We start from the raw sequence: 13,160 nt of genomic DNA, 5'->3' as shown, positions 1-13,160 counted from the left end.
TACCCAAAAATTATTATTTAGATTCAACACACTCCAACCAAAATACAAACAGGCTGTTTTTATAAAAATTTATAATTTAATCCTAAAATTTATATGGAAATGCAAAGGGACTGGAAGAGCCCAAATACTTTTGATTATGAAGAAGAAAGGGGAGGAGTCATCTTACCTAATTGCAAGACTTAGTAAAAATCCACAGTAATAAAGACAGTGTGGTATAAACAATTACATCAGTGCAACAACAGGTAGATGGCTCAGAAATAGACACGCATGTAGATGATAAATTGATTTTTGACAAATTTCTAAAGAAACTAAATGGAAAAGGGTGTTCTTTAAAAATGATGTTGGAACAACAGAATAAACACATGGAAATAACTAATCACTTCTATCCTTACCTCTCATTATGCATATAAATAAATTATGGTTCATATACCAGATAAAAACTGAAGTAACCCTTGAAGAAAACATGGGAGAATATTCTGCAACCTTTTCATAGGCAAAGATTTCTTAAAGAGAAAAAAACAAGCACTAACCCATAAAGAACAAATTGGAAAACCAGACTGCATCAAAATTTTAAAATGTTTAAAACATATTATTAAGAAAATAAAAAGGCAAGTCATAGAATGGGAAAAGATATTCATAATACATATATCTGACAGGAGACTCATAAACAATATATAAACAACTCAAATGAATCAATAAAAAATAGATAACCAAATAAAGATGATTCAATGACTCATGCTGACGTTCTACTAAAGAAGATATACATATACACAGTAGAAATATGCAAAGGTGCTAAAAAATGTTAGATATCAGGGAATGTAAATTAATATCAGAATGTGACATTACAATTTGCTAAAATCAAAAATTTTTTTTAAAGATTTTATTTATATATTTGACAGAGAGAGACACAGCAAGAGAGGGAACACAAGTAGGGGGAGTGGGAGGGGGAGAAGCAGGCTTCCCATCGAGCAGAGAGCCTGATGTGGGGCTCGATCCCAAGACCCTGGGATCATGACCTGAGCTGAAGGCAGACACTTAACTGACTGAGCCACCCAGGTGCCCTGCTAAAATAAAAAAATTAAACAACCAAATGTGGAGATGGTGGTTGGGGAGCAACTAAACTTTCATATGTTGCCAAGGGAGTGAGAAATGGCTTGATCACTTTGGAAAACTTTTGGCAGGTTCTTATAAGGTAAAAATATACCTGCAATATGACTTAGTGGTACCACTCTGGTATTTACACAAGATGTATGAAAAAAGTCTGTCCACAAAAAGGCTTGCTCAAGAATGTCTGTAGGAGCTTCTCTCATGACCCCAAAGGCTATAAGCAATCCAAATACCCACTAGTAGGGGTAAAATAGATTTTAAAAAATATGATACAATCATACTGTAGCTACTACTCAGCAATAAAGAAGGAATGACAGTGATTCACACAGCAGCATAGATAAGTCCTAGAACCCTATGTTAGCTAAAGGACACATGCACAGGAGAGTGTGTGTTGCCTTACTCCCTTCACAAGAAATGTGACAATCCCTGTTGATAGAAACCAGAACAGTGGTTTCTGTGGGGGTTGGTGTCCATCCCTGTAGGAATGATACAACTTTCTGCACAATAGAAATGTTTTTATATCCTGACTGTTGTGATGCGTTGAAATGGTGGCCCCCAAAGATATCCAAGTCCCAATCCCTGGGCCTGTGTGTGTTATTTTATATGGAAGGGGGACTTTGTAGATGTGATCAAGTTGGTGATCTTGAAATATGGAGACCATTCTGGATCAGTGTGTCCTACAAGAGGTGGGCAGAGGGAGGTCTGAAGACAGAAAAGTAGCAGACGAGGTCCTAGAGGAAGGGGAGAAATGTTGTGGGAGGCAGGGCCATGAGCTACAGATGAGGACAGCCTCCAGAAGCTGGAAAAGGCAGGGAAACAGACTCTGCCCCAGGGCTTTGGAGGGAGCAAGGCTCTGCCAACACCTTGACTCTGGCCCATTGAAGCTCATTTTGGATTTCTGACTGCCGGTCTATGAGAAAATAAATGTGCACTGGTTTAGCCACCAAGTTTGGTAACTTGCTGCATCAGAATCGGGAAAATAATGCACTGGCATGGTGGTTTGTGACTGTGTATTCATCAAAATATCAAGTTTGCACCCCTAGCAAAACTGTGAAAACAAAACAACAGCCAGTGGTTGCCAGGGGCCGAGTGCAGTGAGAGGAATGAATAGGTGGAACAGAGAACATTCTTAGAGCAGTAAAATATTCTACAATGCCATAGTGTTGGATACACATCACTATATGTTTGTGCAAACCCACAGCATGAACAACACCACGTCTGAACCGTAATGGAAACTCTAGACTCTGGGTGATGTTGATGTCTCTGCATGGTTTCATCCTTGGTAACAGATGTGTCTTCTGGTGGGGGTGTTGACTATGGGGGAGGCTGTGCATGGTGGGGGGCATGGGGTGAATGAAAACCCTCTAGGCCTCCCTCCCAGTTTTTCTGTGAACCTAAAACTGTTCTAAAAATAAAGTCTTTTAAAAATGTACCCTTAAGATCTGTGAATTTGACTGTATGAAAATTTTACCTCAATTTAAAAAACCCTCAAAAACAACAATAAAAAAAGAAAAAAGAAATCTATTCCATGCTTAGACACAAAAATACACACACACACAAAATGGGAGTTCATATTTGATGTCCTCTTCTGGAGGAGATTCAAATATATTTTTTTGTGTGATTCTTATTCTTTAAAGTAAAAAATTCCTCAACAGAACCTGTCAAATCTCTAAATTGTTCTTCTAAATTAATGCAACACAGTCATTTTTCCAGACACCTCTGAACTACTAGTTTTGATCCCACTCTCCATTAACTGGTGAACCCTCCTCCCCAGTAAACTGGGGGACACCTCTTTTCTGCCTCATCCCCTCTCCCATGAACCTGCCCACTGGTTCCTTCATTCCATTGTGGTCCAAGTCCACCGCATCTCTCTTTAGATTGAGAAGAAGCAGAGGAAGAATGAAAGCAAGGTCAAGGAAGAGAGACTGCATACCTGGGGAAGGGCATTTTCCTTCAGAGAGGGACACAGGGCAAGGACTGAGCTATAAGCCCAGGATTGAAAAATGCAAAGGGAAAGGAGATGCATCAGGACCACATGCTTGTAAAGAATGTCCTGAAAAAGATGCCTCTTCCTGTCATTAAATAGGGAGTGAACTATACATGCATCAGTGGTGAGGAGGCTCCAGGGAGCTGACTGGAGCATCCTGAACGCAGCCAGGAACCCCCATTGCAGGGGTGCACAGAGGTTCACAGTGTTGCCTGGAGAAGGACAGGGGTGCACAGAGGCACACAGTGTTGCTTGGAGGACAGGGGCGCACAGAGGTACTCAGTGGTGCCCGGAGAGCCAAGATGCACAGAAAGAAGGTGCCAGGGGACAAGCTGACGGGCAGGCAGTTTGCAGGGCAAGAAAGAAAGATGAGCATACAACACCCAAAGCTCTGTTAGGTACATTTCACCCTGGTACACTCACTGTGGGTGAAAATAAAGGGGTTGCCTGTGCCTGAGTCAATGTGGAGACAGGACACCAAGGGGTCACAGCAAAGGTGAGACATCCAGCCACATGCAGAGGGTCCCTGTCTGAGGAGATGCTGGTGGGTAGGGTATGTCCACGGAACCTGCTCCTCAGGTGTGCCCTCCCTCTTCTCAGCCCACAGACTTCTCTTCTTGTGGGGGTGGCCCCTTTCTCTTTCATTCACAATTTGCAGTAATTGTCCTTGTCTACATTTCCAAATTTAATAAGAAAAAGGTTTAAAATAGTCTCTGAACAGTGAAAACCAGAAAGGACTATAAAAGGTTAAAAATAACTTTGAACATGTTTAAAAATATAATTGCTTTGGATACACAATCTGTGGCTCTCAGCTGGCTCTGCTAAATGCCAGCACTTTTGTACTTCAGAGCTGACATCCCTCCATTGACTCTAACCGAAAGAAAGGCAAAAGTGTTTATTGCCAATCCTGAGTCAAAATGATCACCAGATAACACGATTTCGCTGCCTGATCCACACTTACAATATACCTCCAGACCGTTATTCCAAAACCCCTCATGTCTTTGTGTTCTTTGTGCATGTTGAGTTTTATGTAAAATTAAGCCATTTCTTTCTTTTTTTCCCCTGAAGCAGGCCAAACATCTAAATCTTCCTGTTGGCAGCATCTTCCTGCAGGTGCTGCCTGGACTCTCTGGGCAGGCTGGTATGAGTGCCCAGGACTTGGAAGTGTAGGCAAAGTCCAGCTCTCCCATTCCTGGAGGTGCCAGCCTTCTCTGAGATGTTTAATGCCATCATGTTCCCATCCCTCTCCCACTACACCCATTCTCTTTACAGAGGTTAAACTTGTAAATTTTCCTTCTTTAGCAAGAGAGGCTGCAGGCTACGTCACATTATACTGGGTGGAACATTGATGCAGCTTTACCTGGACAGGTAGCCTTGGTGGAAGTCATTGCATCAGGTTTAATGACAGGCTGCTTATCTTTCAGGCACCTTCACTCCCAAGGAGGATGAAAGTAAGCAGGTGTATGTTCCCCTAGCTAGCCTTAGAGATGCCCAGAGAGAAACAACATTCCTAGAACTCAGAGCCCTTTAGCAACTGGAACAAAATCCAAGCTCAACCTCCAAACGGGGTTAGGTTGGGTCCACTGCAGGGATGATGAGTGGCATGGGATGGGGTGTTCTATGTTTAATACTTGGTCTATGTTTAATACATAGTCTCTTAACTATGAAAGAAAAACAGTGATTACCAGGCATATTACCAGGAAAGATAGAGAACAAATAGACAACAAGCAAATACATGAATTTGAAGACTTTGCAAGCAGAAGAAAACAAAATAATCAATACCATCTTGACGGAGGTTAGGGATGGTATCAGAGCCCCCAGTGAGAACAAGCATTACACAGAATCAGAGGACAACAGTGAACCCTTAGAGAAGCATACATATATATATGTAATACATATGTAATATATATAACACATAAAATTTATGTGTATTTGTATGTTTATATGTATATATATAACATAACATATAATTATATATAACATAATATATAAAACGTTAACTCAGTAAAAGAGTTGGAAAGTATTGTTGAGGAAATCATCTTTGGAAGCTAGAGCTAAAAGACAAAGAGATGGGCAATAGTTAACTCTAGAAACAACCAAATCTTTTAAAAAACAGATCCATAGTTTATTGTATGTCTTATGTCAATTGAATTTGCAGTCACAAAAATGTGAATACTAAATAGTGATTTGGCCTGAAGTACAAGGTAGGTATTTGAGGAAGATGGGGAGTTCATGTTGGAGTCTGGAGTCAGAAATGGGGCCAGTGGGAATGCAATAGAACATGCCTAATCTTAAAATTTCAAAAGTATACATTCAGACTTGTGATACAGAGATGTGGAATCACTGTGCAGTGGTGTGAGCTGAAAGGGAAAATAATGTTGCCTTTGTGCCTGAATAAACTTGATAAAAATGAAGAGTAAAACTAACAATTAATGAAGACAAGACATAGATGCTCATGATAGAGCTGCTAGAATCTGTATGTGAGGGCTATTTTACCATGAACTTTCTGTTCTTGCTCTCAGGAACACTGGACAGCACTTCAGCACTGTTCTTAGGGGCCGTTTAAACAGCAAAATCTACAAGAAAAACACAAAAAAATGCAGAGATTTGACACTACATGAGCTGTAAATAGTACACTGTTCCATGACAGGAGCTGAAACAAGAAGGCAGAGGGCAGCCTTGATCTCAGCTTTGAACATGGGCCTCAAGCAGCTCAGACTTCTTGCTTCTCTGTGCTTATCTTCAAGTAGCCCTGCAGCAAGTGCTGACATGTGGACTTCAGGCTACAAGTAAATTCTGGTGAGTGGGTGAATTCACGAATGCTTTGTAATAAGTTTTAAAATTAGGAAGTGTGAGTCCTCCTACCTTGTTTTTCTTTTTCAAGATGGTTTTGGCTATTTTGGGGTTCCTTAAAATTTCATATGAATTTCAGAATCACCTTTTCCATTTCTGCAAAAAAAGGTCATTAGAATTTGGAAAGGGATTGCCCAAATCCATAGATCACTTGCCATATTCGTAATACTGAGTGTTCTACTCCATGAACGTGGGATGTCTTTCCATTCATTGAAGTCTTCTTTGATTTCTTTCAGCAATGTTTTATAGTTTCAGTGTCCAATTATTTTATTTTCTTGGTTCAATTTCTTTCCAAATATTTTATTCTTTTGAACTCTATTGTAAATGGAATTGCTTTCTTAATTTCCTTTCAGATTATTTAATGCTGGTGTATAAAAACACAGCTGATTTTTTTGTGTTGACCTTGTACCCTGCAACTTTGCTGGATTTCTTTATTTGCTCTAATAATTAGTTTGTTTTTTATGTGGATTCTATAGGATTTTCCATATTTAGAATCAAGTCATCTGCAAACAGATATAGTTTTACCTCTTTCTTTCTAATTTGAATGCCTTTTATTTCTTTTTCTTGCCTGATTGCGCTGGGTAGGACTTCCAGTACTAGCTGGCATAGCATTGTGAAAGTGGGCATCCTTTTTGTTCCTGATTTTAGAGGGAAAGATTTGGTCTTTCACTAACAAATGGGATGCTAGCTGTGAGTTTTTCAATTGCCCTCTATCATGTTAAAGATGTTCTCCTCCATTCCTAGTTTGCTGAGTATTTTTAAATGAAGAAGTCGTGTTGAATTTTATCAAATGCTTTTTCTGTGTCTATTGAGATGATCATGTGGGTGTGTGTTGTTTTCTTCATTTTACCAATGTGGTGTATTACATGATTGATTTTCTTATATTGAACTGTCCTTGTATTGCTGGGATAAATTCTACTTTGTATAATCCTTGCATGATGTATAATCCTTTTAATGTGCTATTGGATTCAGCATCCTAAAAGGCAGTGCTACTCAGTAAAAATGTTCACACCTTTGTTGTATCACTTAGCTTGAGCTTTATTTGATGAGTCCAGGTCAAGATCAAAAGCTGGAATTACCTTAACTGTTTGTTAATAACTGTTGGTTACACCTTTGCTAGTTGGACATTTCAGAGAAGTGGAAATTAATCATATTAAGGTCAGCATACAAAAAGTAGATTTCTGTTTCTAGGAGTTTTTTCAGTTCCATAATAGATTATTAACTATGCCTAGTCAACAAGTCTGTGATCCTGCATGGAATTCATACCAAATTTATCCAAGTTTTAAAAATAAGTATAGTAAAACATATGTCTTGTTATCTAATTCATATTTAAAACATAGGAATGTATGAAATCTGATTTCATACAACATCAGTATCTCCTTTTTTCTTTTTACTGATAGTGATTTGTAATCAAATTTAGTTTTGAAATGTTTTTCTCTAGATAAATATTTCCTAAGGATTATTGTGTTTTTGTGTGGTACGTATCAAAGGCATAATTCATTGACTCTTCATTGACTCCTGCATTTTCTCTATAATATTGCCTCCAGCTAATGAATTAACTTTCTTTTTGGTGTTAGTTTTTATTTTTCATTTGAATTACAAAAGTAGTAATTTCCTATAGTTATGCTTTTGTCAATAATACATAGAGTTTTTACCAAAAATGGTATAATTCTTGAGATAGTTGTTATGTTTTTCCAAGATGTTCTTTAAAAACTCATGATACATGTGTATGAAGTTATATCCATTTTTAAAAAAAATTCATGTCTTTCTTCTCTCCTTATTTGCTTTTGAAGATATTAGAGGGTAAAATTCTTATTTCACATTTAAAAAAAGATCTCTTCCATTAAAAGATAAAAATCCAAGACTTTTAAATTTCCTTTTATTTTAGATAATCATCAACAAAAATTGATTTATTATAGTATATGTTTGCTATTAAAATAATTTTCATAATTAAAATTAAATATGTATTTATATCAAGTCTATTTTTAACCCCCTACTTTGGGTATTAGCACAATGTATTACAATTACTGTCACATCTTTAAGAGTGTGGGCTCCATCAGGCCAGGGGCTGATCCTCTTGATCTCTGTGTCAGTGGCCTCTGCTAGTACAGAGCTTGGCATGGGCTAGTCCCATCCTTCCTCCTGTTGATCCTTCTCCTTCTGGTCACTTTTCCTTGCTTCCTGTTTTATTTATTTGTTTGTTTTTCTTCATTTCTCTTATTTTTCCCTTCTTCCTTCCTTCCTCTTTTCCTTCCTTTCCCTTTCTTTTTTCTCTTTCTTTTATCCTCATTTGTTGAATAAGAAAGCATAAGTAGTGATTTTATATCTCATCCATCTAGATGACATAATTTAAAATATGCATGTGACCATATCCTGAAATGCTATAGTATCTGCCTGCTGGATTAAGTTGAGTTAGGAACTCTAAAAATTCTGCAGTGCCCAGGAGGTCATTCCAGATATTGTTTGAAATACTTTCCTTTTCACAGTATCCATGCACTCCTTATACAGTATTTTGCAAAAAACAAAACAAAACATAATTGAGAATATAATGGGTGCCCTTTGATAATTCTGATTTGTTACCAGAAGAAAATTTGACGCTGCTTTACATTTCTGGTTACATCCCTCTTAGGTTGACTATTACTTGTTTTGACAACTGAAGTATCACTGGTTTGGTATTAGAAGACAATAAAGGCAGCTATACCCAAGAGAGCACTTAGGATGGAATGGGCACCCTCAAACAGAATGTACTTTCAGTAATTCTGCAGCTTTTCTAGAAGTGAGTCACTGCCAGCAGCAGCATATTTTGTCCAGGACATCTCCTTTGGTCACTAGGACTCTGTGTGACGCATGCTTGACCTTCATGAGCTGCTCAGTGCTTGGGAGACCTCCCTCTTCTCCATCAAGTTGCTTCTTCGAAAACGAAGTCCCAAGAATCCACACCCCAGTGTCAGAGGTTGCACTGGCACCTGGAGGTGACTGGGTGTCAGACTCTGTAGGACTGCTCCCCACCCCCCTCACTCCACTCATTTTCTCTAAGGGCTCAGGCTTGATACCTTCATTACTTTGTCAGGTGCAATTTACCAAAGTCATAAAAAAACATGACACCCATATGTCTTTTGAAATAAGATTAAATTCCTTCATGAAAATATACTCTGCAACATGAGATCTATAGTTCTGGAAATACGTATCCAGATTTCATCACTCATATCTAAGCAGGGAAGAATCTTTTTCCAAGCCCGGCTGAAGGAGAGAAATTATCTGATTAATCAGGAATATAATAATTCTTTTTGAAGAGTAGATTTTATTCGAACTCTAACAGGACAGTAGAGGATGGAACAAGGAAAGAAGCACAGAAGCGAGGCCAGTGGCTGAAGTTACCAGCTAGTCTTCATCACTGGTCAGTTTCTAAAGAATTTAAATATATTAAAACACAGGGAACACAAAATTATAGTACATAATTTAATCTTGCCTTGGTGATTCAGAAACAATTCAGCATCTTGCTTCAGGGTTAGTATTATGAATATCTGTGGACACTGCATAGTTCTGTGCTTGAGAAATTTGCTTTATCAGCATTGACGGATATAACCCAGGAGACTTCATCTAAAACCCCAGTATCAGCCAGCGTGTTTATTTAAAATCTAACCCTTCAGTGGTCAAAAGGTGCCAACTTCCAGTTATAAAATAAGTAATTCATGGAGATGTAATGTACAGTATAGTGACCATGGTTAATAACACTGTCTTGTATATTTTAAAGTTGCTAAAAGAGCAGATCTTAAAAGTTCTCATCACAAGAAAAGATCTATAACTGTGTGGTGATGGATGGTAGCTACACTTATTGGAGGGATCATTTTGCAATACATGCATCTATCAAATAATTATGTTGTCCATCTGGAACTAATACATGTTGTATGTCAATTATACCTGAATAAATAAAATAATGTTAGACATTTGTCTTTCTATTACGCTTAATGCTTTAATTCATGTTACTTATTGGAAAACACTTATCATGTGAAAAATATTTGTATATATCTTGAGTCTATTTTTAGCACGATCTCTTTATGTATTCATCAGTTGCTGTACCATTGTAATACTTTATTAATTATTAAAACTTAAAATACATTTTAATGTCATTTATACAAATGGCAACTTACTGTACTTTGTTTTTTAATTTTTCTCTATTTGTTTCTGTAAATGAGTTTAGATTTATTCTGTCAAGTTATATGGGAAGAATTAATATCCTTCCAATATTTTGTTTTAATTCGAGACCTATCTCTTTATTTATCCAGGTCTTTTAGAGTTTTCACCATCAACAAATGACAGATTTACCGGGGCACCTGGGTGTCTCAGTCGTTAAGCGTCTGCCTTCGGCTCAGGTCATGATCCCAGGGTCCTGGGATCGAGCCCTGCATCAGGTTCCTTGCTCGGCAGGGAGCCTGCTTCTCCTTCTCCCATTCCCCCTACTTATGTTCCCTCTCTAGCTCTCTCTCTCTGTGTCAAATAAATAAAATCTTTAAAAAAAAATATTAGTAAAAAAACAAATGACAGATTTACCATATAGGTCCTCTACATTTATGAATGTGCATTCCTAGGTCCTTTATATTTTTTGTTGCTGTTATAAAAAGAGTCTTTTCCATCATATTTTTTGATACCAGCACTGAGATTTTTCACATTTACTTGTGTCTGATCACCTTATTTCATTACTAATTTCCAGTAGGCTCCCTTGGGCTTTACAGGTCTCATGACCTACAAGCTGCACTAATTTGGTCTCCTGTTTTTCCATGTTTGCTTCTTTCTTCTTTGTTTTGTCTTTTTTTAAATTAATTAATAATTGATTTGAGAGAGAGAGAACATTGGGGAGGGGCAGAGCGAGAGGGAGAGAGAGACTCTCAAGCAGACTCCCTGCTGAGTGTGGAGCCCGATGTGGGGCTCAATCTCACGAGCCTGAGAGCATGACCTGAGCTGAAACCGAGAGTTGGACGCTCGACTGACTGAGCCACCCAAGTGCCCCTTCTTTGTTTTGTTTTCTTGAATCAGGTAGAATATCCAGAACAAGGAAATCAATGACAAGTGGTCAAAAGTAGTGGACTTAGACCAGTTCAATCCCAGCTCTACTGTTCACGTCTGAGTGACTTTCCCCAAGTCATGTCCCTGTGAAGGTGTCCACTAAACGGGAAATAAAATCACCTTCATGGGTCAGTGCAAGGACTGGAGATAATTTTTGTCATTACCTTGGGTTAGAGGCCAGAATATACATTTCATTGTAGTTATTGTTTATACTAAATAATTGTGACAATATTGGGCATCCTTGTTTATTCTTGATTTTAAAAAACAGCACCCTCTCTTATTCATTTTTTAAGAATGAATTTCTTGTATTAGTCTGACATTAAGGTTTTTGATGATTGTTTGCAACTGATTTGTTTTAAAGCCAAGTTTGGTATAAACGGAAGATTTTTTCCCCATAAATAGATGCTGGATTTTATTATAAGGTGGTTTTATGATCTTTAGAAATAATATTTTTCCTTGACCAAGGGGTGTGATGAATTCTGATAGTGCATATATTAGTATTAAACTATCCTTGCATTTTTTATATAAATACTACCTGGTCAAAATGTATAATTATGTTAGATTAGTAAATACATGATATATAAGGTCTATGTTTCTAGGATGGAAAATACTCTTCATAACTGTGTTTCTAATGTTGTGATTTTGCATTTTCTTTTATTTATTGAATACTCTCAGAAAATAATTATTTTATTGTTTATTTTTAAAGATTAACATTTGAATTATATAATTCATTATATTTCTGTCTTCTGATTCTTTATTTTTGTTTTATTGTTCAGACTGCTGTCCTTATTTTCTACAGAATTGTTAATTGCATGCTTGCTTTATTTCCACTTCTTAAAACTAATAATAAAACACTATTTACCCATATTTTAGATGCTATTTTTTGACTGTATAATTATACTACTGGCTATTTGTATTAAAATCATTTTAGCCTGTGTTCCCTAGTTGTCACATTCAATTTGACAACATCCTATTCTTAAAATCTATGTTTAAAAATAGGAGTCACTTTATGGCACATTGTACTCGTCTGTCCCGTGGCCCTCACAAGATACCATGAATTTGGTGGCCTGCACATAGACGTGCATGTTCTCTTGGTCCTGGAGGCTGGAAGGCTATCAGGGCATGGATGAGGTTGGTTTTTGGTGAGCTGTGTTTTCTGTGAGCTGTGTCCTCCCAGGTCTTCCCTCTGTGAGTGCTTCCTTGGGGTTCTTCCTATTCTTGTAAGAACACCAGTCCTCTGGGAGTAGGAACATGCTCTGTGACCTCGTTTGACCTTCGTGAAAGCCCACAAGGCCTCTCCAGTTACAGTCATGTTGGCAGTTAGGGCTTCAGCCTATGGATTTGAAGGGTGCACAGTTCCACCCATAACATACGTCACTATATTTCACATTCTATATTTTGTGATTGAAACATATTTTTGATATCTGAGTCTGTTTCTGTAAACAGATTTCTTTAGACATGTCTGTGTTTAATTGGTTTCAATACTTACTGGTATTTTTCCATTCTTGAACTCTTTGCTTGGATTCCTGTTGTGCTGGATTGGAATTACTCTCCGGGGAGATTTTTCAAGAAGGCTTCATGAGTGGGATTGTTTTGAACTCTGCTATTTCTATTTATTAGATCAAACACACCTTGATGATTAAAACATCATGTAGTCATGTGTCCTCTTTCAAACACTGGTAGGCCTTATTCCATTATATTTTGACATTTAAGCTTTAAGAGGAAAATTATATTTTGGTTTCTGAGTAGGCAAATTTGCTCTCATCCTATTTCAATAAAACTTAAGTTCTTTCTTTATTCTTGTTGTCCACACAACTATATCTGTTGTCACTATTGGTTGATTTTTTTTATTTTTTTTTTGGTCTGGAATGACTACATTTGCTGCTTTGCAGCTCAGGAAAGTGTCTTATATATTTTTTTCTATTGTGCTTCTATATCCCTGCAAGCTTTCTTTGTATCACCAGAGATCTTTATAAAGTTCCTCTATTTTCTGTTCTCCATAAATATCCACTTCACTCCCATGACTTTCTTCTACTTCATATTCTAGAGCAGTGTGCAGTCTTCCCTTCACATCTCCGAGTGTGTTTATGGATGATTATTCAACTCTTGCTAGCAGTTCCCTGCATACACTGTTTCCAAGATTCTTCTC

At 37.5% G+C, this 13,160-nt stretch overlaps 1 long non-coding RNA gene across 1 annotated transcript; it reads left to right on the top strand.

Annotated features, from left to right (window-relative positions):
- Window positions 1-922: 922 nt before the first annotated feature.
- On the top strand, window positions 923-11,878 carry LOC145716002 (uncharacterized). The gene is made up of 2 exons (XR_014138345.1): window positions 923-5,893; window positions 8,577-11,878. It is a non-coding gene; the product is annotated as an uncharacterized LOC145716002 (long non-coding RNA).
- Window positions 11,879-13,160: the final 1,282 nt, after the last annotated feature.

The sequence above is a fragment of the Leptonychotes weddellii genome, chromosome 10 (genome assembly GCF_054177405.1).
Source record: "Leptonychotes weddellii isolate Sample4059 chromosome 10, ASM5417740v2, whole genome shotgun sequence".
In the NCBI taxonomy this organism is placed as follows: domain Eukaryota; kingdom Metazoa; phylum Chordata; class Mammalia; order Carnivora; family Phocidae; genus Leptonychotes; species Leptonychotes weddellii.
The sequence above is the reverse complement of the archived record's forward strand: the minus strand, read 5'-3'. Positions and strand labels throughout refer to the sequence as shown.